The 26,917-nt window shown below is 37.7% G+C and overlaps 1 protein-coding gene across 27 annotated transcripts in view; it reads right to left on the bottom strand.

Moving 5' to 3' along the window:
* GULP1 (GULP PTB domain containing engulfment adaptor 1) overlaps positions 1-26,917 on the bottom strand; it is a 305,123-nt gene that overhangs the window by 183,545 nt on the left and 94,661 nt on the right. For 23 of the 27 annotated variants that reach the window (XM_077956615.1, XM_077956628.1, XM_077956612.1 and 20 more), the window contains one exon: positions 26,324-26,450. The exons of 3 other annotated variants lie outside the window; for them this stretch is intronic. The gene's annotated coding sequence lies outside the window, so the exon portion shown is untranslated. Of the gene's footprint in view, positions 1-3,254; positions 3,302-26,323; positions 26,451-26,917 lie in introns of those variants that run through there. One more of the 27 variants, XM_077956618.1, reaches the window with a different exon arrangement.

The raw sequence follows: 26,917 nt of genomic DNA, 5'->3' as shown, positions 1-26,917 counted from the left end.
TAATTATTATTATTTTAAAAAGATATATACAAAGTGTTGTGGGGGCGTATTGTAAAAGAATCTTAACTAGTGTAAAAAAATCACGGAAAGTTTTCTTGGGGAAATAATGTTTAAGCTGCAACTTGAAAGATCTAAGTGAAGAAGTTTAGCAAGCAGAAGGAACATGGTGTGCAAAGATTTGAAGATGGGAAAACACAGCATTAGCATTTAAAGAACTGAAAACAGACCAATAGGAATGAAGAACAGGGAAAAAATGAGAGACAATAGGTATGGCTGCAGAAGATACGAGACAATGAAGAAACATTTTGGCACACTATGCCTAGCAATGGGAAGCAACTCAAGTTGGCTGGGACTGACCAAATCTGCACATAAATTCACACATAGTATTTTTGAAGAGGATACTAGAAGAAGACTTAAAAAGCGATTATTGTAGCTCAAGCAAAAGAGGGTGGTAGAGAGACAAGGGTTGTTTCTGAGAATGGAAGTGAATGTACTATATTTAGGTTTAACGAACAGGATTTGGTGTCTGAAAGTAATGCAGGTAGGAGGCAGCCAAAGTAATCCCAGAATTATGGTTTCAGCAGTACTGTGATGCCAGGTGGATGTGGGAGACTTGATGGAGTTCTAGGAAGCAGATACATGTCTCCCAGTCAATAAAAACATTTTTGCCTTGACTCGATACAGTTTTTGGTTAATTCATCTTTACTGTTTAGGGAGCTCAATCCTTTTGTGAGAACTGAAAGATGATTGGTAATCTATCCAAAGATTCAAAAGTGAAGAGTAAAAACTGTCATGCTTTTGCATTTAAATGTAGAATTGGGTCATCAATAAAAACAAGGAAGTGTTACAAAATATTTATTAATGATGAAAGGAATTAATATATTTAATGGGGTTTTGCCAAATCATCATAATTTTCTTACACAATTGGATTGCATAAGCCCTGTTCTAAAAATATGGAATTGCTACAGAGGAAAGATAAATGTTAATCCAAGTAAATTCTAAGAAGCTCTAAATAGCCAATAGAAAATGTACACAATTTGCTCAGAAGGAATAACATTAGTCAACTCTTAACTATAGTGCATATTTGTTAGGTGGTGAGGAGAGGACTACATATTATTCTGAGACAAAAACAAAAGTTAAGCACCTCAGAAGTAAAATGCTTCTCAATATTGGAGGAGAATCATTGAATCATTCAGATTAATATCTTGTGCATAAGTTGATGTTCTGTCTCAAACCTAGCAATTCTATAAAGCCCTGTCTTGAACTCAGCAATGCCATAAAGCCCCCTGACTTACCACAGAAAATTCATAGAAAATATCTGAATACATAGTTGCAGATCTATTGGCTGAAAAACATTATCAGCAACTATAGGTGGTAAAGTAGCCTTATCTTTAGTATTCCCAACATTTGAACACAACTGGCTAATTTTATCAAAATAACAGAAACAGTTCATGAAATGTAATTAATAAAACTGCTGTGAATACATAAAGATTATGCTGAAGGTACTGATCTATGAATAACCTCCCAGAATTCAAATGATTTCTACAGGTTAGTCATATTTGTCTGTAGAGGAATGGCTGCTCAGTTATTTAATGATTTCATAGAATTTTTATATTATTATTTTTTAAAATGATAAAATTTGAAAAAATGTTCTATTTTATCTATTCAATTTTAAATTTATTAATTCATTTTTTAATTGACAAAAATTGAATTTATCATGTATAATATGATGTTTTGAAATACATACACATTATGAAATGGCTAAATCAAGCCATTTAACAAATGTAATCAAACTCATTAACATAAGCAATACTTCACATACTTATTTTTGCAGTGAAAGCACTTAAAATAAAAAAGTTCCTTAATTCTAGGTCGTTAACAATTAAGGAGGAAGAGGCTGCAATGATACTGTCACACTGGAAATTAAACTCTCGATTCCAGGAGTTTGTCTATTTTGTTTTCCAGTTAAATCCACAGTAACTAGCATATTGTCAGGCACATGGCAGCTGTTCAATAAATATTCACAGAATGAAAGAGCACGCAAATGAATGTAATCTCAGATCAGAACTAGGTAGCACAGGTTCACACTGGAACTAACAATTCTAGCAACTCAAGAACCTGTTTAAGTAGTTTGACTAATGCCCTCAAGTGCCAGTATCTACAATTTAACCCTTGAGAGCTTGTGGCAGGAGGAATTGAGACAAAGTATAGGAAGAAGCCACATCTTAGACCGTGCTCATGCATCTCATATTATTTCTGAAAATTTCAGCAATACACATAAATCATAACATACATTAAAAGTATTATTAAAAAACAGATCAATTTTCAATCAGAAGAGCCTGTTTCTAGTGTTACATTGCTGAATGTATTTGGACAAATCGCTTAATCCTCTAGACCTTAGTTTTCTCATCTGCACTGTGAATAGATTTGGTAAGCTATTTTAAAATTAGTTTTCTCATCTGCACTGTGAATAGATTTGGTAAGTTATTTTTAAGTTTTTTTAAAAATTTGGTAAGTTATTTTTAAGAGTTGAGTTCCTGGATTTAGCATATGAAAGTACAAATTTTATCAGTACCAGAAACAAAGCAGGCACTAAAAAGTGGGGTTTTAAGTCATATATTACATAATATACGTGATTGACTTTATTCCTGTGTCACATGAAATCATACCTACTTGTTACTAAAATAGCTTAATTCATTGATGAAGTCAAATAATTTTGTAAAGTTGGAAAGAACAACAGAATTCAAAAGACTTCAAGTTTCCTTGGCAGTACACTGAGTGCTCTCAGGGGAGACGGATAAAAGATGCCCAATACCACTTCAACAGTATCACAAAGGGTATGTGATATGGTTTGGCTGTGTCCCCACCCAAATCTCATCTTCAACTGTGGCTCCCATAATCCTTAGGTGTCATGGGAGGGAACCCATGAGAGTTCCATAGGACACAATAATCATTTCATTAAACCGGAAGTTAAGATTGCCACCTAGCCACTTTGGGCTCTTCGTACCTCTGAGTCAACAGGCTAAGAAGAGAGTTACAGTGTTGGCTGGGGTGACTGAAGCGGATATCAAGATGAAATCAGACTATTACTTCACAATGAAGGTAAGGAAGGGTAGGCATGCATTCAATTACCCGTGGGAAGTAATTTAATCATGGGGGTGTTTACGCTTTTGCTGTTCTCATCAAAGTGAGTGAGTTCTCACGAGATCTGATGGTTTTATAAAGGGCTTCTCCCCCTTTTGCTCGGCACTTACCCTTCCTGCTGCCATTAGAAGGACGTGTTTGCTTCCCCTTCCACCATGATTGTAAGTTCCCTGAGGCCTCCCCAGCCCAGTGGAATTGCGAGCTTAAGCAGGTCCTGAAGACACAAGTAAGTTACATGAGGAAGTGGCTCAAAGGCCCATGGTCTCCACTCCTGCCACTCTTCTTTCTCTCCCTGAGCCTGCACTGATAACTTCATGGGGAGTTCCCTATGATAAGTTCACAGAGGAAGAGAAGACTAGGGTCTGGTTATAATGGTTCTGCACAATACGCAGGTACCACCCAAAAACGGACTGCTGCGGCACTACAGCCCCTTTCTAGGACATCCCTGAAGGACAGCAGCAAAGGGAAATCTTCCCAGTGGGCAGAACTTCGAGCAGTACACCTTGCTGTGCACTGTGCATGGAAGAAATGGCCAGATGTGTGATTATATACTGATTCATGGGCTGTAGCCAATGGTTTGGCTGGATGGTCAGGAACTTGCAAGAAGCATGATTGAAAAATTGGAAACAAAGAAATTTGGGGAAGAGGTATGTGGATGGAACTCTCTTAGCAGTTAAAAAAAAAAGACATTTGTATCTTATGTGAATGCTCAACAAAGGGTGACCTCAGAAGAGGAGGATTTTAATAATCAAGTGGATAGGATGACCTTTTCTGTGTTACTAAAACAATTACAGTCAAGTGTTGCATAACAACATTTTGGTTAATGATGTACCAAATATATACTGGTGGTCCTGTCCCATAAGATTATAATATAGCATTTTCACGGTACCTCTTCTGTGTTTAGATACACAAATACCATTGTGTTACAACTGCCTATAGTATTCTGCATATAGTCAGTATGTACATGCTATACAGATTTGTAGCCTAGGAGCAATAGGCTATACTATATAGATATAAGGTAGCAATACTATCTGGTATATACCATATAAGTATATGTAGCAATCAGCTACACCATAGGGGCATAGTAGGCTGTATCTTCTAGATTTGCATAAGTACACTCTATGATGTTCATACAAAGATGAAATTGCTTAACGATGAACATTTTTCAGAAAGTATCTACATCCTTAAGTGACACGACCATATTTTGAATTCTCTGTCAGTTGGTTTGTACGTCTGCATTTCTTTAGTGTCAGTTAATAGAACTTTATCATGTGATGTCATGTTTCTCTGACCGTTCTTAATCCTTGTGGCATGAGTTGATGTCTGCACATTTGAAGAAACCAGGACTTTTCCAGTCTTTGCAGACTAATCTCGTTTGGGTAAGACTTCACCAGTCAGCCCATCCAGAAATTCTGAGTAGACCATTTGGTATGGTCTACAGGAGGGCTTGCTGCTGGGGTCCTCATGTAAGCTGGCCTGGTAACTGGATCAATGCATGGGTAGACCTGGTGCCTGGGTCCCTGAATTTAAGCTTGGGGACTGGATCCACTGGCATGGAGCTGTTAAAAGTTCTGTGGAATTGGGTCTGGAACCTATATCACTGAGGGCTCGCCTAAAACCTGGGTCCAACAGAGCTAACCTGGCACTGCAGTGGGTCTTGTGCCTGAATTGGCAGGGGCCAGCCAGGCACTAGGACAGGCCTGAAGCCTAAGTCTGTGAGGGCTGACCTGAGGCTGGAGTGGGCCTGCAGCCTCAGTCCATAGGGGTGGGCCTAGAGCTTGAGTATGCTGGAACAGGTGTGGACCCTGAGTTTACTAAAGCCTGATGCCATGGGAACTAGCCTAGAGCCTGTGCTGACCTGTGCTGGGAAAGGCATGATGTCTGAATCTGTGAGAGTCAATCAGGGGGCTGAGATCATGGGTGCTGGCCTGGAGCCGGGGGCTTTGGGGGCCAACTTGGAGCTTGGATCCATGGGGTCAAGCAGGGCATGGGTGTTTGGGTTCTATCCTAGATGATAGGTTTGCAAGCACTGGCCTTGATTCTGGGGCCACACAGACCAGTATGAAAACCTCGTTCATAGGAGCAGTTCTGGAGCCTGGGTCCATGGGGCTAAGCCTAGTTTCTGGGATCTACTGAGATCGACCTGGACCCTGTATCAGCTGGAACGGTCCCAGACCCTGGCTGAGTCTGCTGGGATGTGAAGCCACAAGGGCTGGCCTGGAGGGTGGAGCCACAGGGGCCAGCCTGGCACCAGGTAGGCTTAGAGCCTGTATTCACAGTTGAAAAGCCTAGCACCTGAGGTTAGAGGTGCTGACCTGATGCCAGGGTGGTCCTGAAGCCTGGGTTGCATGGGCCAACTTGGCTTGGAGCTGATCTGGAACCTAGGGTGGGCCTGCAGCCTGGGTCCACAGGTGGCAGCCTAGAGATGGAGACTGGGGGACTGGCCTGGTCTATGGTAGTCCCAAAGCCCAGGGCTGCTGGGACCAGTCTAATGCCGGACCAGTCCATGGCCTAGGGCCACTGGGGTCAGCCTAGCAATGGGGTGGGCCCAGAGACCAAGTACCCTGGGCAAGCTTGAAGCCTGAGGCTGAGCAATCTGTCCTGGTACCAGAGGCAGGCCTTGTGACTCACTCTGCAGATTCCAACCTGGAGTCTGAGGCTTTGGAAACCTGCCCAACACTGGGTTTTCCTGGGGTGGACCCAGTGTTTGGATCCGAGGCAAAAACCATGGCTCACTTCTCTCTCCTTGCCCTAAGCAGAGAGTATCTGTCTCCACACCAAGCAGGCTGGGGTTGGGGAAGGAGTGATGCAGGTAATGTAAAGAGTGTCTGTCCTTTTTACTGTCTTCTATACATCTTATTTCTATGCTACACTCAGGTGCCATCATCTCTCACCTGGTTTCCTTAGCTCTTCTGAAGGTACTTGCATGCATGGATAGTTACTCAAATTGATAGTTCAGTGGGGGAGCAAGCATTAGAAAGCCCATCTTGCTGACAACCAGTCTACTTTTATAATTGTGAATTTATTGAGGGTTTCTTTTAAAAACATTAGTGATCAAATTTTTTGTTCACTTTTTTCTGCTTGACTCCCTTTTAGATTAGGAATCTTAGATTAGATTCTTAGATTCCTCTGCTGTTACATATTTATTGCACTCTGCTTACTTTATTAACTCTTGCTATTTCAGTGTTATAAGTCTATCTTTAGTGAGAGTTGGGGAATGGTGAGACACACCGAAAAAGGGAAATTTCAGTAGTGGGTGTCCTGGAAATGAGTTCCCTGATCCTCCTCACCATTGCTAATCATCTGAATACTTCACTGTTTTTCTCCAATCCAAACTCATATCCTTGCTGTCTAGACCATAGAAGATAAACAGGAAATTTTCAGGTTTGAATACTTGATTGCTCCTCTACTGTGTCCCAAATAAGCAATGAGTTACTTCTCCCTGGATTCCTGCTATTCCAAAAATCAGAAGCCTACCATTTTTGAGTATGGTACAGACTTAGTGCCACAGTCACCTTTGTTTGACAGTCCTCCCCTGTGCATAGATTTAGCTGTGGCTTCCTTCTCAAATCTAACACAGTCCCCTTTCTGGATATCTCATACTTTTTAGTCTATTGAGAGTTCTCTGATTTATTTTCCTGCATAGTTCTGAAGTGAGTTATATATACTATAGTTATTTTTTCTTCTATCCAAGAATTTGAAGTATAAGTGGAAGATTACTGTGTGTGCTTTGTTTATAATAAACTTAACAAGTGTAAGTTTAAATTATAAAAGGGAATACCAAAAGTTCTCTGAATCATTTCATTATCCTGGATTTACGACTGTTGTTTTCCTTCATGTTAATTTAGGGCACAGAAAAATATATTTATGTGTTACTATCTCAAAATAATATTTTCATTTTTTAATTAAAAAATAATAGATTTACCTTGGAATCTCTTTGTAATGATATATACTAGAAATCATGTAAATAAAAGTATAAAACTGAATATTAGGAGAGAGGAGTTAAGGAAGTTGAAATGAATGAAATATGAGAGGCTTAGGATACAAAAGTGTGGGAGAAGATTAAATATGTAACATGCCTAGCATAGAGCTGAATGTCAGATAGTCTCATAATAAGATGACAAGGGAATACTGACTAGGTGTTTGACATTTTTGGATTGATATACTTTCTCTCACGTTAATGTATACCTTCTACAAGCAGTAGCATGTAATGAATAAAACAAGGACTACAACTGGGTTCTAATCCCATCTTTGCCATTGGATCTTAGGTAAATTTACTTTCTCTTTTTGTACATAAGCTTTCTCATTTGTAAGCTAAATTCTCTACCTCAAAATTTCCCTATGAAGATTAAATGTGTTAATTTGTGTAGACAGCTTAGGACAGTGTCTGACATATACAATGTAATATGTTAAGTGTTGGCCATTATTATTCCTATTATTATTATTATTATTGTTAAAAATCCTATTGCAGATTTTAAAACTTATTCAGGAATTTAGAAAATTCCACTCTAGAAAGGGGAAAGAAAAGGCCTATTAAGCAGATAGACATTCTAGAGGAAAGCCAGGTTTGTACTCCTAACTAAGCCAAAATTTTGTATAGGAAAAGTCATTTAAACATTCCTAGTATAGTCTAATTAAATGATATAAGTAATATAAACTTACTTTAAAAGACTCAAAATCTCTATTGAAATCTAAGCTTGTTTCTTTTCTATCATAATTATTATTACCTATATTTTTATAAAATAACAAACCAAGAAATGTAATTCTAGTATATCTATTACTAGAATCTATTCAAAATTATCTTTAAAGAAAGAGGGTCTGCTTATTTCATAGCCATTAGCAAGTAAAAGAATGTTCGAGTTTTGTAGCTTAGTTAACTGACAAAATTTTTACACTTCATCTCAGGTCAAGATTAGTAAATAATTTTATTGAGGAGTCAAAGCAAATAATAATAATTAAGCAATTATCAAAACTTTGAAGAACAAAACAAAACCTCCTACATAAGGATCAAATGAATTTCCTTACTGTAGGTACTAGCCGGCTTTCAACCTTTTATTGAAGTTATTACAAGGCATTAATTATCCTCTGTTACCATCAAAGTAGCCTAAAGATGATCTGAGAGTTTTAAATGCATCACCATATCATCCATTATGTGTTAATGGAATAATTAATATTCTGAAACTTGGAGGGATAGGGGAAGGGAGAGAACAGAAGAATGTGTAAATATGTTCTGTTCTCATGGCACAACCCGTGGATATGTAAAGTAGATTTAATATTAAAGCTCTAGCTTTGCATTCCAGCAATCTAAATACCATTAAAGTCTTACAGAAATTAGTAAAATCTGCACAGGAATGTTATGTCTAATCACCTTACGTAAGGCAACCTGGCATTATTACTAATGACAACTTACATAAAATGATCTATTTCTGTGTCTTATTAAATTGCTCATTCAGTGATGTGGTTTGCAAAATCAAGTAAAAATGCTTCAAGCTAAAGTTATTTTCTACTTTATGTCCAAAAGTAGTATTTTTATCCTGATTTCTCAAATAGCTACTTAACCTAAGGACACACAATACTATCCTCATATATACTTTGAGGTGTTATATAAATACTTGGCTCAGATGGTGTAATCCTTTTTCTTCTACAACTATTTTTTTCTCATAAATCAAAAGATGCTCAATCTTTGAAATTAACCACTCATTTTTAAAAATACCATGCTATAAATATCCAATCTCAGGTACATTTTATGTGCTAACACCTTACAAAAATTGGATTTTTTCTGGCTACAAAAGTATTATATGCTCATTGAACACACTGTACTTTAAAAATAAGTAAAAATAAATACATAAATAAAAGCACCCAGAAACAGCCACTACATTTAAGTGCATTCACTTATAGTGTTTATTATTAAAAGTAGCCAAATACAGAGTATCGAGATCTTACTATAGATACAGCTGTGTCCTAGTTTTCTTCTTTTCACTTAGCTTTTATAATGGTTATTTCATATGCTATTAAAAATTACTTCTACATGTCATTATTTAATTGTGCATAATACTCCCTTACTGACTGTAGTAATCATATAAACATTTTTCAATTCTCTAACAATTTCAGGTACCATTTATATACTAACATACTAAGATTTATTTACTCACATCACTAGTCTCATACAGGTCACTAGACAACTGGCTATTGGCACTTGGAAGTCCCACAGCAACCAAAACTAAAAGAAATATCCAAAACTGATCCATTCTTTACCTCTCTTTCCCTCCCTTTCTTACACACACACACACACTCACACACACACACACACACACACACACACACTTCCAATTTCAGAACCTAGAACTTTCATCCACATAGTCTCAAAAGTCAGCAGCCTGGGCCATATTACATGTTATTCCTCTACCATCCTTTGTCTCCAATTCACGTAAAGCCCATTCCTCTTCTGTAAACATACCAGAATTGAATTTATTGGTCTTCATTCCCAACAGCATGTCCTTCTCCAAGTCATCATCATTTCAAACCTAAATTACTACAGAATATCCTAGCTAGCTTTTTTCTTCCAGCATTGCTTAGTTACTCCTTGTCTCCACATTGTATCCAATATGATTTTTGTAAAACACAAATCTGATTAGGTCATCCACCTGCTTAATTCCCTCCAGTGGCACTCCACTACATTCAGGATAATGTTAAATCCCTTACATGTTCCCTTACCATCTGTTACACTAGCCTCGTCACCATCATCTCTCCTCTCCACCTCTTACCCAGACCCTGCTAGGAACACCAACAGAACAATGTACCCCACTATGGTAGTTCAATAGTGCCCCACAAAAGTTCATGTTCACCTAGAACCTCTGAGTGTGACCTTGTCTGGAAATATGGTCTTTGTAGATGCAATCAGTTCAAAATCTTAAGATAAAATAATTGGATTTAGGATGGGTCCTAAATACAGTGACTGATATGTTTATAAGAGGAGGAGAGAATACAGAGAAACACAAGGAAGAAGGTCATGTCAAGATGGAAGCAGAGACTGGAGTTATGTTGCCTAAAATCAAGCAATACAAGGAGCCACTAAAAAAACAAAGAAGGAGCCTCCCCTAGAGCCTTTGGAGGCAGAGTGACCCCTGGTACCTAGGTTTTGGGCTTTTATCCTCCATAACTATTAGACAAAGAATTTTGGTTGTTTTAAGCCACTCTGTTTATGGTTCTTTGTAATGGTAGCCCAAGAAAATTAATATGCCTCCTATCTTAGACTTATTGCAATATATTAGTGGTTTTATTTCTATTTCACTAGACTATAAACTCCACAAAAGCAAGGAATAGCTCCGTTGTTTATAATGTTATGCTCATTGTCAAGTATAGCAATTGACATGTGATAGGCAATTAGTAAAATACAAATATGTATAAAAGAAAGAACAAATGCATTTTTCAAGGTAGTAGATACCTACTGAGAACTAAGCAACATTATTATTTCATCTATTCTCACTTTGCTGGAAAAAATCTTTATTATATTACATTTTATTGTTATTACAGTTTGATGGATTTTTTTTTTTTTTTTTTTAATTTCTTGTAGGGATGGGGGGTTAATGTTGCCCAGGCTGGTCTCAAAGTCCTGGTCTGAAGTGATCCTCCCATCTCAGCCTCCAAAAGTGCTGGGGTTACAGATATAAGCCACTGCACATGGCCAGTTTGATGACTTTAAATAACGCTTGTGAAAAAGAGTTTTAGGAGGTATCTATTGTTTTTATTTGCCCCCATATTCACCCTCTGTCTTGGTTCCAGAACTTTAAAGTTTCCTTTGGGACCTACTCTCCCCAAGTACAGGCAGTCTTTTGAGAACTGTTAATCAATGGCCATGATTCCTGGCAGGGGGTAAATGACTCATACTCAGCCATTCTGACTCCCTTTGTGAGTGAGAGAGAAAGAACATTAAAACATACTATTGGTCCATATTTAGCTCCACAGAAGTACCCACTGCTGTTTCTCTCCACTTCCTGATCTCTCGATGCCTGGAACAGTCTGGCTCCTGTCTTTTCTGAGAACTGTTTCATCTGATTACCCTCTAATTTTATGTGCTAAGTTATATCCTTTCAGCAAAATGCATTTTTTGTTTAAATAGACAGAACTAGTTTCTGTTACTTGTGATCTAAGAATAAGAGACTCTTCAAATGTAGATGTGATTAGTACATAGCACAGATTGCTTGTATAAATAGGTGTTGTTTCACAGATGGTTGCCTGATCAAAAAGTTTCTAGTTTAGATTGTCAGGCTACCTAACTGATAAACTATGCAATTTAAAATTCATGATTTGCCAATTTCCTTCTCTAAGATAGCCACTTCCATTTTTTCATGCACTGTACATATTAATGCAAATCCTACTCTTCTCTCTCCTTTAGCTCAATCTTTATACACACAAATTATTCTCATGAAAATATTTTTTATTTTTCACCAAACTAAATTTTCTCAATATAAATCATGCTGTAAAAGCAAATTAAGCCATTTTATAAAGAATGTGACCTCTAAGAAAGTCAAGGCTTCAGTGTAATAAATGATACATCATAGCATGAATAACTAGTTTAGACTAAAAAAGGACTATAGTTTATCACTTTGCAACACAGTGAACAACATATTGATGAAAAACTACTTTTCTAGGTTTCATCATTTCATTCAAATAGTAATTAATTTATAAAGGGACTATTAATTATAATTATGTATTACATAAATATACAGAACTCTTTCTCTTTAAACTTATCCATTAAATAAAAAACAATGTTAACATTTACAGGTGAAGATTAATTGGAATATCATTATTAACACAGATGTATTACATATATAGGTGTAGTAAATAGACACTCTAAAAAGTCAGTGAAAGTAAAATCACTTTCTTCAGTTTCTTCAATAACTTTATTTTGTATTTTTTGCGGCTGCCATAACAAATTACCACAGTTACCAGTGGATGGCTTAAAAGAACAGAAATTTATTCTCTCATAGTTCAGGAAGCCAGAACTCTGAAATCAAGGTGTTGGAAAGGTAGCACTTTCTCCCCAGGCTATAGTAGAAATTTTGTTTCTTGTTTCTATTGGCTTCTGGTGACTCTTCCTTGGCTTGTGTCTGTATCACATCAGTCCCTGACTCTGTCTCCACATGGTCTTCTCCTCTGTGTGTATCTTTTAAAGACACATGTCTTTGGATTTAGAGTTCATCCAGTTAATCCTGGATGATTGCATCTAAAGATCCTTAAATATACCTGCACAAATTCCTTTGCAGGGAAGGGGACAAATTCCTTTGGCCAGAACTGGGAGGCAAGTGGGAAGTGTGCTGCAGCCATGAACGCAGGAGCTGGACGCCCCAGCTTTGCCGGCAGACTGGGAAGGTTGTGGCCGGAAAGCCACGGTTGCTGTCTCCACCAGGAAGGCTTATGGCCTGGAGCGGTTTTAAGTTCTGAATGCAAATACTTGGAAAAAACTTTTTCCAAGTAATGCCACATTCACAAGTATTGGAGGTTAGGATTTGAACATATCTTTTTGGAAGGCACCATTCAACTCACTATAGATGGGATAACATTTCCTAGATTTGGTTATAAAAGAACATAGCTTCCATCATGGGTGATCACTTTTTCTTCTTTGGATTGATTGTTCACGAGGAAGACAGCTTCCATATCATAAGGCAGCTCTGTGGAGGCTGAATCTGGAAGTGGCCTCTTCAGCCCCAGTTGGGCTATGAATGACTGTAGTTGTAGCCGACAGCTTGACCTACAAGCATGAGAGACCTAGAGCCAGAGGTATCAGCTAAGCTGTGCCCACATTCCTGGTCCACAGGAACTGTGAGATAATTCATAAACACTGTATTAAGCTGGTAAGACTAAGTCAGTCAGTGATAATTAAGATAATTAAACAATGGGCATAGATTCAATTTTTCATATCAGCAACATTTATGAAGTATCTTCTATGAAAAAAAAATCACAGTGAGTTTTATTTAGATTTAAATTTATATCTGTAATTATAAATAATGACCCAGTCCTCAAAAATCTTATCATCTCAGGGTATAGTAGACAAGCCCACATTGTGTGTTATGATAAAGAAATGTACATGGTGTTAAGGTACACAGCACATAGAAGGATCTAGTCCAGATTCCAAAAGTTAGGAATGATATTCTAGAGAAGGTAGATTCTGAACTTGTAAAAAACGTACCTACTCATAGTTATGTATTAAGAAATGTATTTTTCTACAAGATGGCAGATTGGAGGCACTGTTAGCGTGCCTCACTCACTTGGAAAGACAAGAGTATATAGATAATCACACTGTGAATTTTCTTACAAGAAGCAAGGTAGAAACTTAACAAGAAAACTGAAAGAAATCACAGATGCTTTGAAAGAAGTGGTAGGCTACAGCCTGCATCTTTTAAGCCAGGCATAAAATCAAGTCCTCCGAATGTGGAAGTGGGATAAACCGCCTTCAGGGTATACACTCCTACTGCAAAACCTGGCAATCCAGGCTACAGGGGAAGGCCTTACCCTAACCAGTGCTGGGAATAGTTCAAGGAGCAGTGGGCAATATAAAGTTGGGAGCAGCAGCAGGAAGAGACGTGTGCATTCCCAGTCTTCAGCACGGATGGAGGGAAACCTTTCCTCATCCTACCTCACAGACAACTTCGTGGAAGCCTGCCAGCTAACTCAGGTGACTGTGGCAGGTTTAGAGAAGCTCCCAACTGAAATTTACAATCTAATCTCAAGCGGGGACAAATTCCTTTGGCCAGAACTGGGAGGCAAGTGGGAAGTGTGCTGCAGCCATGAATGCAGGAGCTGGATGCCTCAGCTTTGCTGGCAGACTGGGAGGGCTGTGGCCTGAAAGACATGGTTGCTGTCTCCACCAGGAAGGCTTATGGCCTGGGGCAGTTTTAAGTTCTGAATGCAAACTACCTAGAACTTAGCTTGCTGTTGCTAGTGCAACACTGCAGATGTGAAACCTGCCTTCGCCAGAGTGGGGAGCTGAATGGAACTTACTGTCACCTGTTACTCTCCACTCCCCACATGGACTCTTCTGCACAGCAGAGGCAGCTGTGCTCCTCTCTGAAACATTACTCCAATAGCCAAAGAACCGTCCCTGGACCCTCACAGGAGCCCTTGTTTGTCACATGTGGAGAACCACAGCTCGGATCTTTCCAACCCAGCCCCAACCTGGCTTTGCCCCTCCAGCTGTTCTGGTAGCTTAACATGAAAGACAGAAATTTTGGCAGCTCTATGACCCCACCAATTGCCTGAGAAGCCAGAGTACTTTCCCTGGGTAGCATAAGAAGAGATCAAATCCCACCACTTCTACAGCCTCTGGCACTCTTTTGCAAATGCCACCTCCTGCCTGGAGGCCAAGTGACACAGTCCATTATAGCATCTGCAGGCAGAATAACACAGCACGAAGGATGGAAAAACTTGTGCCTGACCTCAGCTATCACTGTTGCCTGCAACACCCTGGCTAATCAGGAGGTCCTGAGTCTGTCCATGTGACCAGTTCATTACTACTACAACTGGCATTTGAGAAAGCCAACACACTAAGGCTATTTATAATCAATAAATCTCACAGAGGCTATGTTACCCCCACTACCCTCACCAGAGGTGGCACTAGTACCTGCTTCTGGAAGACCTCAGGATAGATCACATCACTGGATCCCTTGAAAATATCCCCTGCACCAACCTAGAGTGTGGCAGCCCCATTGGGTGGCTAGACTCAGAGGAGCAGCAGCATTCACAGTAGTCTTGTTTTTAGAGATACTGCTTCTAGCAGAATGAGCAGTGCACTACATCAAGGGAACACCTCATGGGACAAAAAATCTGATGGCAGGACTTGAGTCCCAGAACTTTCTGCTGATGGGAAGCTCCTTTCAGCAAAGGCACAAATGCACTGCTAGGCTCAGTGGGGAAAGTTTGAAACTCCACTCCAACAGTCAGGCAGCCCTGGTGCTCATGAAGGGCCTTGGAGAAGAGGACCTGTTTTGCCCCTTGTCCACCACTGTAGACCCAGCTGGGGCTTCTTCCATGGGAGGTCAGTATGAGCACACCGAAGGACAGCCTTTCTGGAACAATTCAAGGGGATTATATCCCCACAGGAGGAGTGCATGCCAGGTTCGTGCTTGCACAAGTGTTAGAATTCCTCTCCACTTGGAATATCCACATTTGTGCAGATGAAAACATCCTGGTTTGATCTGAATAGCGAAAATACTGAGTCAGTAGCGTAACTAGGAGGTGGACTGCTTTCCTGCTGACCTGACAGGGGAGTTCAGGTGCCTCCAACCATTTCCCCTAGTAAGACCTCAGTGTTTTCACTGAGAGTTTCTCCACCTGCCTCTGTCAAGGCTGGGACCTCTTTCCAGGCTGAGACCTCCGTCCACTACTGGATATTGCATTTATCCACCTGCTTTAGCCACAACCAGTTTCTACCCAGGGAAACCTTCTCTACTGGCCTGAAGCTGGAACTATTCAACACAGTAAATAAAATACTGTGGAAAAAATAAATACATAAAAATGTTCACAGCACAGGGGAATGAATGAGATAAGCTTCAAGAGACCTTTGCCATTCCAACCCCATAGGAGATAGTGAACTTTGTCACAAATCAAGCACATTGCTACTGCAACCAGCATTTGAGAAAGCCATCATACAAACACTCTCTATAACCAAGGAACTCATACAGACACTTCACCCCTGGAAACACCAAGAGCTGCATTAGGTTACCATAAACTATAAACATTAAAGTCACATTCTTAAGGGAGACAAAAAGAATTTTTTTAAAAAGTCAAATCAAAAATAAATTAAAGAATAGAAGAAATAATCTATCCAAATGAGAAGGAACCAGAAAAATAATTCTGGCAATATGACAAAACAGGGTTCTATAACACCCCCAACAATAAAAATCACAGTAGTTCTTCAGACCAAGATGAAATTTTTGAAATACCAAATAAAAAATTCAAAATGTTGATAATTAAGCTACTCAAGGAGATACAAGAGAAAGGTGAAAACTAACTTATTTTTTTTTTAAATTCAAGATATGAATGAAAATTTTTCTAAAGAGAAAGATATTTTAAAGAAAAACCAACCTGAAATTCAGGAAATGAAAGACACATTTAGGGAATCACAAAATGCAGAGGAAAGTTTTAATAATAGACTAAACCAACTAGAAGACAGAATTTCAGAGTTCAAAGACAAAGCTTTTGAATTAACCCAATCAGACAAAAATAAAGAAAAAATAAACAGAAAAAATGAATAATGTCTCCAAGGAATATGGGATTACGTAAAATGATCAAACCTAAGAATAACTGGTGTTCCTAAGGGAGAAGAGAAAGCAAAAAGCTTGGAAAACTTATTTGAGTGTATAATTGAAGAAAACTTTCTTGGCCTTGCTAGAGATTTAGATATCTAAATATAAGAAGATCAAAGAACTCCTGGGAGATTTATTGCAAAAAGGACATGACCAAGGCATATACTTATCAGGCTATCTAAAGCCAATGTTTAAAAAAAAAAAAAAAAAGAATTCTAAGAGCAGTGAGACAAAAGCATCAGGTAACTTATAAAGGAAAGCCTGTCAAACTGACAGCAGACTTCTCAGCAGAAACATTACCAGGCAGCAGGGACTGGTGTCCTATCTATACCACCCTAAACAGAATAACTGTCAGCCAATAATTTTGTATCCAGTAAAACTAAATTTCATAAATTATGAACCAGAGCTGCCCTACAAGAAATGCTAAAAGGGTTTCTAAATCTTAAAAGACAAGGTGAATATGTACCAAAACAGAATCTCTTGAAAGCATAAAACTCAAGGTGCTTAAAAAACAGTAACAAAGAAGAAAACAAAGTATCTAGGTAACAATCAACATAATAATTGGAGCAGTACTTCACATCTCAGTATTAACATTGAACATAAATGGCTTTAATGTTCCCCTTAAAAGATACAAGTTGGTAGAATGAATAAAAATCACAAACCAAATATCTGCTGTTTTCAAGACACTCACCTAACACATAAAGATTCATATAAACTCAGGGTGAAGGGGTGGGTAAAGACATTTTATGCAAATGGGAATGAAAAGCAAGTAGGAGTAGTTATTCTTACATCAGATAAACATACTTTAAAGCAGAAAGAATAAAAAAAGGTCATTATATAATAATAAAATAATCTAACAGAAAGATATTACAATCTTAAATTTACGTGCATATAACTTTAGAGATCACAGATTTGAAAAATAATTACTAGTAAACCTAAGAAATGAGATGGATAACAACATAGTAATCATAGGGGACTTCAACACAGCACTGACAACACTAGACAAACCATCAAGACAGAAAGACAAAAAAAAAAAAAAAAAAAAAAAAAAGGACTTAAGCTATACAAATGGACCTGACAGATATTTACAGAACATTCTATCCAAAAAACACAGAATATACAGTCTTCTCATCAGGTCATGAAACATTCTCCAAGATAAACCATATGGTGGGCCACAGAACAAGTCTCAATAAATTTAAAATAATCACAATCATATCAACTTCTCAGACCATAGCAGAATAAAGCTAGAAATCACCTTTAAAAGGAATTCTCAAAATTATACAAATACATGGAAATTAAACAATCTGCTCCTGAATGATTTTTGAGTTAACGACAAAATCAAGATGGAAATTTCAAAATTCTTTGAAATGAAGCACAATAGTGACATAAGTTACTAAAATCTCTGAAGCAAAAGCAATCCTAAAAGCAGTTTAAAATGCTAAATGCCTACATCAAAAATCTGAAAGATCACAAATTGACAACCTAATGTCATACCTCAAGGATCTTGAGAAACAAGAACAAACCAAACTCAAAACTAGCAGAAGATAAGGAATAATGAGGATCAGGGCAGAACTAAATGAAATTTAAGAAAACAATATAAATGATAAATAAAACAAAAAGCTGGTTCTCTGAAAAGATAAACAAACTTGATAGACCATTAGCTAGATTAATAAATAAGAGAAAAGTTTCAAATAACCTAAATTAAAAATGAAAATGGGACGTTATAACCAACAACACTGAAATACAAAAGGTCATTTGAGACTACTATGAACACCTCTATGCACACAAACTAGGAAGTCTAGAGAAAATGGACAAATTACTGAAAACATACAACCCCTCTAGATTAAATCAAGAAGAAATAAAAACCCTGAACAAACCAATAAAAAGCAGTGAAATTGAATTCGTAACAAACAAAAACTGCCAACAATAAAAGCCCAGGGCCAGGTGCATTCACAGCTGAATTCTACCAGACATTCAAAAAACAATTGACACCAATCTTAGTGAAACTATTCCAAAAGATTGAGAAAGAGGTAATCCTCCCTAACTCATTATATGAAGTCAGTATCACCCTGATACCAAAGTGAAGAAAGGACATAATAACACAAGAAAACAATAGACCAGTATCCTTGATGAACATAGATGCAAAACTCCTCAACAGAATATTAGCTAATCAAATGCAACAGCACATCAAAAAAAAAAAAATACACCATGATCTAGTGGGTTTTCTCCCAGTGAGGCAGGAATGGTTTAACATACACAAGTCAATAAATGTAATACATCATCTAAAGAGAACTAAAAACAAAAACCATACGAACATCTCAATAGATACAGGAAAAGCATTCAGTAAAGTCCAGTTTTCCTTTATGGTAAAAAACTCTCAAAAAACTAGGCATAGAAGGTACATACCTCAAAATAATAAAAGCCATATAACACAAACCCTCAGCCAAATCATACTGAGTGGGGAAGAGTTTAACGCATTTCCCCGAGAGCCTCAATGAGAAAATGATGCCCATTTTCAGCACTTCTATTCAATATAGTACTGGAAGTTCTAGCCAGAGCAATAAGGCAAGATAAATAATGGGCATCCAAATTTGAAAATAGGAAGTCAAACTGTCACTATTCACTGATGATATAATTGCACACATAGAAAACAATAAAGACTCCTCCAAAAGACTCCTAGATTTGATAAACAAATTCATTAAAGTCTCAGGTAACAAAATGAATGTGCACAAATCAGTAGCACTGCTATATACCAACAACAACCACATTCAGAATCAAATCAAGAACTCAGTCTCTTTTACAATAGTTGCAAAAAATAAAATAAAATACTTAGGAATATACTTAACCAAGGATATGAAAGATCTCTACAAAGAGAACTAAAAAAAAAACACTGCTGAAAGAAATCATACATGACCCCAACAAATGGAAACACATTTCATGCTCATGGATTGGAAGAATAATGTGAAAATGACCGTACTACCCAAAGCAATTTACAGATTCAATGCAATTCCATCAAAATAGCAACATCATCTTCACAGAATTAGAAAAAAAAATCCTAAAATTCGTATGAAATGAAAAAGAGGGTTCAAAGAGCCAAAGCAATCCTAAGCAAAAAGAACAAATCTAGAGGCACTACATTTTCAATTAAATCACAAGTTTACAGTTACCAAAACAGCATGGTACTGGCATAAAAGTAGACAAATAGACCAATGGACCATAATAGAGAAGTCAGAAATAGAGTTAAATACTTATAATCAACTGATTTTTAACAAAGCATATATAAACATAAATTGGGGAAAGGACACCCCTTAATAAAATGGTTCTGGGAAAACTGGATAGCTCCATGTAGAGGAGTGAAATTGGATCCCTATCTCTCACCTTACTTAAAAAAAAAAAAAAAAAAACAACAACTTAAGATGGATCAAATCCTTAAATCTAAGACCTGAAGCCATAAAAAACCTAGAAGATAACCTAGGAAAAACTGTTCTGAACATTAGCCTAGGCAAAGAATTTATGACTAAGACCACAAAAGTAAATGCAACAAAAACAAATATAAATAAATGGGACCTAATTAAACTAAGAACCTTCCATACAGCAAAAGAAATAATCAACAGAGTAAACAGACAACACATAGAATGGGAGAAAACATTTGCATACTATGCATCTGACAATGGCCAAATATCCAGAATCTACAAGACACTTAAATAAATCAGCAAGAAAAAAACAAATAATCCCATCTAAAAGTGGGCAAATGACATAAATAGCTATTTCTCAAAAGAAGATAAACAAATAACCAACAAACATTTGAAAAAATGCTCAAGATCACTAATCATCAGGGCAATGCCAATTAAAACCACAATGAGATGCCCTGCAAGAATAGCTATTATTAAAAATTCAAAAGACAATAATAGATTTGGCAAGGAAGTGGTGAAAACAGAGCACATATACTGTTGGTGGGAATGTAAATCAGTACAATATCTATGGAATACAGTATGAACATTTCTTAAGGAACTAAAAGTAGACCTAACATTTGATCCAGCCATCCCACTACTGGGTATCTACCCAAAGTAAAAGCAGTCATAACAAAAAGACACCTGCATGCGTATGTTTTTTGCAGCACAATTCACGAAGGCAAAGATATGGAACCAACTTACATGCCCAGGGACCAATGAGTAAAGAAAATGTGGTATACGTACACCATGAAATGCTACTCGGTCACTTAAAAAAAAAAAAAAAAAAGGATGAAATAATGTCTTTTGCAGCAACTTGGATGGAGCTCAAGGCCATTATTCCAAGTGAAATAACTCAGGAATAAAAGAAACAAATCCCGCATGTTCTCACTTGACTAAGCCATGGGTAGGCAAAGGCATACAGAGTGGTATCAGAGACTTTGGAGACTCTGAATAGCTACATCCAGAATGGGGAGGGTGGGAACTGGGTGGGGAATAAAAAACTACATATTGGGTATAATTCACACTACTCGGGTGACAAGTGTGCAAAAATCTGACTTAACCACTTTACAATTTATCCATGTAACCAAAAACCACTGATACCCGAAGACCTATTGAAATTTTTTTTAAGAATTAATTCTCTTTATTTTTTAACAATTTAATATATAAGGTACTTCTAAGAGGTAAGGACACTTTTCCCATCCATTACACTAAGACTCATAATACATTTATCTCAGCTTTTAGAGAAAGAACATATATCCATTTTTGTGACTACTGGAAAGTGTAAGGCTAAATTATATACATTGTGGTTATGAATGAAATCAGGTCTCTTATTCATATTTTTGTTTTGTTTGGTGTAAATTATATTTACTCTAATATACTTTTATTTTTAAAGGATGGAAAAATTTTGAGTAATAAATAAATGAATCCTTAACTAATCCTCAATAATATTCCTCAATTCTCAATAAGGAATTGCAATGAAATTTTAAAATGTTATGAGTGCTCTAGCAAAGGTTTGAACACAGGAAAGTGAAGCAGGAGAGAAAATTCTTCAGTGTTCAAAGCCGAACAAATTTTACCAACAATAACAAAACCCACTTTTACTCTGTTTTCCCCATTTCTGTGCCTGTCATCAACATGCCCCTCTTGCCTAAGCAAAAAGGCTGTTTCTTTAACCCCCGCTTAACTGCTTCTACCACTACCAAGTCTCATCTAACCACACCTTGTTTTTTATTTACATTTTTTTCACCCTAGACAAAGCTTCTATTGCTTCTTCTCGAATTATTTAAAAATTTAGAAACACTGCTTCCTGGGTAATCTTGATCAGACTTAACGTTTTGGGGGAAACCTAGTCTACTGGTAACTCAATATCTGCATGCCAACATAATTATTACTCACTAGTCTTTAGTTAAACATGATTCTCTTGTGCTTTCATGGGGTATTCTATTCATTTGCTTGTCATGCAGGTACATCCGCTACATTATAAACTCATGGGTAAAGATTATGTCTTCATTGTTTTATTTTCCTACAGTTCCTAGCTTAGTGCCTGGCAAGTAGCAAGGGTTCAGCAAATGGTGATCAAAATGTAAGGAAAAGCCTGCAAACTAATCTGCCTTCCTTTAAGCTGCTCTCTCTTCATTCGTCTAACACACATATCACTTTTAAATTAAACTTTTTTGTTTTTTTAGATTTTTTGAGACAGAGTTTTGCTCTGTCACCCAGGCTGGAGGGCAGTGGTGTGATCATGTCTCACTGCAACCTTTACCTCCTGGGCTCAAGTGATCCTCCCACGTCAGTCTCTCAAGGAGCTGTAACTACAAGTGTGCACCATCATGTCTGGCTAAGTTTTTCTACTTTTTTATTATTTTTTTTGTAGAGATGGGGTCTCACTATGTTTTCCAGGATGGTCTTGAACTCCTGGCCTTAAGAGATCCACCTGCCTCAGTCTCCCAAAGTGCTGGAATTTGAGGCATGAACCAATGTGGTTGGTCTAGTTAAACTTCTTAAAGGATAGCATGGTTCATCTGATTCCCCTGCAATTGTTCCTCTCCATATAATGATGAGACAAAAATGCCTAATTATAAGAATCCAAATCACAGAACACATTTCCACCTACTCTGCTATATCTAATCTCTCTTTCCAGTTTCCTGAATATCCCAACCCTATGGTTTGCCAGCCCAGTACCTTTGCTCCAAGTTGACTCTCTATTTAAATGTTTGCCTGCCGTGTTCCTCTCCACCTTAAAAAGCACAACTCAAGTGGTCTTTTGTTTGTGAAAGTATTCCTCAATTCCCAAGCTGGAAGTGTTATCATTACAAACTGCCCTATTATTTTACTTCTTTCTGGGCACTTAATATGGCCTACTTAAACATAAGAAACCAAAATGTATTTCTCATCTGGCCATATTTTATTGAAAGTTAGAGGTGACAAGGAACTATTTATGTGCCTTCCCTTTTCTAATGTTTACGATCTTCACTGCCATTGCTAATCACAGTGCTTGATAAATATAATAAGTATTCAATAAATATTAATTAGATAAATGTATACTTGGTATTATTTCTAAATGGTGCATTTTTAAACAACGTGGAAGGTTATACATATATAATATTCACTTTTTCTTTATTTTTTTTTTTGAGATGGAGTCTCACTCTTGGTGCCCAGGCTGGAGTGCAGTGGTGCAACCTCGGCTCACTGCAACTTCAGCTCACTGCAACCTCTGCTTCCCGGGTTCAAGGGAATCTCCTTCCTCAGCCTCTCAAGTAGCTGGGATTACAGGCACTTGCCACCACACCCAGATAATTTTTGTATTTTTAGTAGAGGCGGGTTTCACCATGTTGGCCAGGCTGGTCTTGAACTCCTGACCTCAGGTAATCCACTGACTTGGCTTCCCAAAGTGCAGGATTACAGGCATAAGCCACCGCACCCAGCCTTATAACATTCACTTTTCCTCTAGGCTTAGTTATGTAAGGGAATATATTTGCTGAATAGATGTGAGTAAGAAATTGCTACTGTTTGCAACCAAAATTAAAAATTTTAACTTAATTTTCTTTTTTTTCCAACTTAAACTGCCTAATGAAAACTTTAACTTGTTACCACCTTCTACAGGTAAACTCAGCAATATCAATAAAAAGCCTTTAAAAGATCACAGTCATTGAGCCAGTGATACCAATTTTAGTAATGCTACTAATGCAACAAATGATGTACATATCAATTTATCTATAAGAATATTGACTGAATAATAAATACAAAATAAAAATATTTTAAGACATAGTATATATTTACAGATATAACAGAAAATACAAAACACTAATTCATATTCTCAAAGGATAGAAGAAAACAAATTTGTTACAAAATAATAAAGAAAATCAACAAAGTATATATACAATTGGTATGGTTTGGCTGTGTCCCCACCCAAATCTCACCTTGAATTGTAATTCCCACAATTCCCACAAGTCATGGGAGAAACCTTGTGGAAGGTGATTGAATCATGGAGGTGGGTATTTCCTATTCTGTTCTCGTGATAGTGAGTGGGACTCACGAGATCTGATGATTTTAAAAATGGGAGTTTTCCTACACAAGCCCTCTTTTCTTGTCTGTTGCTGTGTGAGATGTGCTTTTCACCTTCCTCCATGGTTGTGAGGTCTCCCCAGTCACATGGAACTGTAAGTCCCTTTAACTGCTTTCTTTTGTAAATTGCCCAGTCTTGGGTATGTTGCCATCAGCAGTGTGAAAACAGACTAATACAGTAAATTGGTATCAGGAGTTGGATGCTGCTGAAAAGATACCTAAAGATGTAGAAGCAACTTTGGAACTGGGTAACAGGCAGAGGCTGGAATAGTTTGGAAGGCTCAGAAGAACACTGGAGAAGGTGGAAAAGTTTGGAACTCCCTAAAGACTTGTTGAGTGGTTTTGACCAAAATGCTGATAATGATATGGACAATGACATCCAGGCTGAGGTTGTCTCAGATGGAGATGAGGAACTTGTTGGGAACTGGAGCCAAGGTGACTCTTGTTATGTTTTAGAAAAGAGACTGGCGGCATTTTGCTCCTGCCCTAGAGATTTGTGGAACTTTGAACTTGAGAGAGATGATTTCGAGTATCTGGAGGAAGAAATGTCTAAGCAGCAAAGCATTCAAGAGGTGACTTGGGTGCTATTAAAGACATTCAGTTTTATAAGGGAAGCAGAGCATAAAAGTTCAGAAAATTTGCAGCCTGCCAATGCAATAGAAAAGAAAATCCCATTTTCTGAGGAGAAATTCAAGCTAGTTGCAGAAATTTGCATAAGTAACAAGGAGCCAAATGTTAATCATCAAGACAATGCGGAAAATGTCTCCAGGGCATGTCAGAGGGCTTCATGGCAACCCCAGAGGTTTAAGAGGATAACATGATTTCCTGGGCTAGGCCAGGGTCTCTCTGCTTTATGAAGTCTAGGGACTTGATGGCCTGCATCCCAGGTGCTCCAGCCACGACTAAAAGTGGCCAAGGTATGGCTTGGCTGTTGCTTCAGAGGGTGCAAGCCCCAAGTCTTGGCAGCTTCCACATGGTATTAAGCCTGCGGATGCCCAGAAGTCAAGAACTGAAGTTTGGGAACCTCCGCCTAGATTTCAGAAGATGTATGGAAATGCCTGGATGTCCAGGCAGAAGTTTGCTGCAGGGGTAGGGTCCTCATAGAGAATCTCTCCTAGGGCAGTGTGGAAGGGAAATGTGGGGTCAGAGCCCCCACACAGAGTCCCTACTGGGGCACCACCTAGTGGAGTTGTGAGAAGAGGGCCACCATCCTCCAGACCCGAGAATGGTAGATCCACCAACGACTTGCACCCTGCACCTGGAAAAGACTCAGACACTCAATGCCAGCCCATGAAAGCAGTCAGGAGGGATGCTATACCCTGCAAAGCCACAGGGGCAGAGCTGCCCAAGACCATGGGAACTCACCTCTTACATCAGCATGATCTGGATGTGAGACATGGCATCGAAGGAGATCATTTTGGAGCTTTAAGATTTGACTGCCCCACTGGATTTTGGACCAGCATGGGACCTGTAGCCCCTTTGCATTGACCAATTTCTCCCATTTGGAATGGCTATATTTACCCAATGCCTGTACCCTATTTTATCTAGGAAGTAACTAACTTGCTTTTGATTTTACAGGCTCATAGGCAGAAGGGACTTGCCTTGTCTCTAATGAGACTTTGGATTGTGGACTTTAGACCTGATGCTGAAATGAGTTAAGACTTCGGGGGATTGTTGGGAAGGCATGTTTGGTTTTGAAATGTGAGGACATGAGATTTGAGGGGGCCAGGGATGGAATGATAAGGGTTTGGCTGTGTCCCCACCCAAATCTTATCTTGATTTGTACCTTCCACAATTCCCACATGTTGTGGCAGGAACCTGGTGGGTAGTGACTGAATCATGGGGGCGAGTCTTTCCTGTGCTGTTCTCATGATAGTGAGTGGGTCTCACAAAATCTGATGGTTTTAAAAATGGGCGTTTGCCTGCACAAGCTCTCTTCTCTTGTCTGCTGCTGTGTGAGACGTGCCTTTCATCTTCCTCCATGATTATGAGACCTCCCCAGTCACATAGAACTGTAAGTCCATTAAACATCTTTCTCTTGTAAATCTCCCAGTCATGAGTATGTCTTTATCAGCCACATGAAAATGAACTAAATATAATACTATCATTGTAATTTTGCTTAAAAGAAAAATCCAACAAAACAAAAATAAAATTATATAGAACAAAATGATGACAGAGGTTATTTTCAGAAAAAAGGCTCATCAGTGCTTTTAATTTTATTTTATTTTTATGCATTTTACTATTTTTTGCAATGTAAGACTATATTTTTAAACATTCAGCACATAATAATAGCATTTTTATAATTTCAAGTCCTTTTTGGAAATAATGGAAAATGTATAAACAATCATTTATTCTTACCTGGGTATGCTCAAATATAGTTGAAAGAAAATGGACACTTGACTTTATATAGCTTCTATCATACAGTTGCCATCAGAATTCTTCTATCACTTTCTCTCCTATGTATATCAGATGGAATCATAAATAACTAAAAAGAAAAATATAATTGGACTTAGAATTAATCAATAATTACATTTCTGTTTATTTTAAATTTAGAAGTTCAGCATATCTTTTAAAATTCTAATTATGTTTCTTGAAAATGTTCAAGACAATTACCAAATAATAGGAAAATAATGATAAAATATGTAAATATTTGGAAAAGATTGTTACTGATACCTAGGTAATGAAAAATAGCAAGATTTGTAGATGATGTGTTAAATGTTTTAACTCACAGATATGTTACTATTAAAGCTTGGTGATAGTTCTTTAATAATATATGCCTTTCCCCCTTGAACAACAAGGTGCCCCAACTATCTCTTTCACATACTATTTATTTGGACTAACCAATCTCATACCCTGTTAATGATGATTACGAAGGTGAAACTGAATTTTAGAAGGCACTGATTTATTTTCATTTTCATTCTGCTTTGACTGTTATGGCAAGGCATTCAGATA

The sequence above is a fragment of the Macaca mulatta genome, chromosome 12, assembly GCF_049350105.2.
Source record: "Macaca mulatta isolate MMU2019108-1 chromosome 12, T2T-MMU8v2.0, whole genome shotgun sequence".
NCBI classification, from domain to species: Eukaryota; Metazoa; Chordata; class Mammalia; order Primates; family Cercopithecidae; genus Macaca; species Macaca mulatta.
Note: the sequence above shows the minus strand (reverse complement) of the source record. Positions and strands in the feature narration are given on the sequence as shown.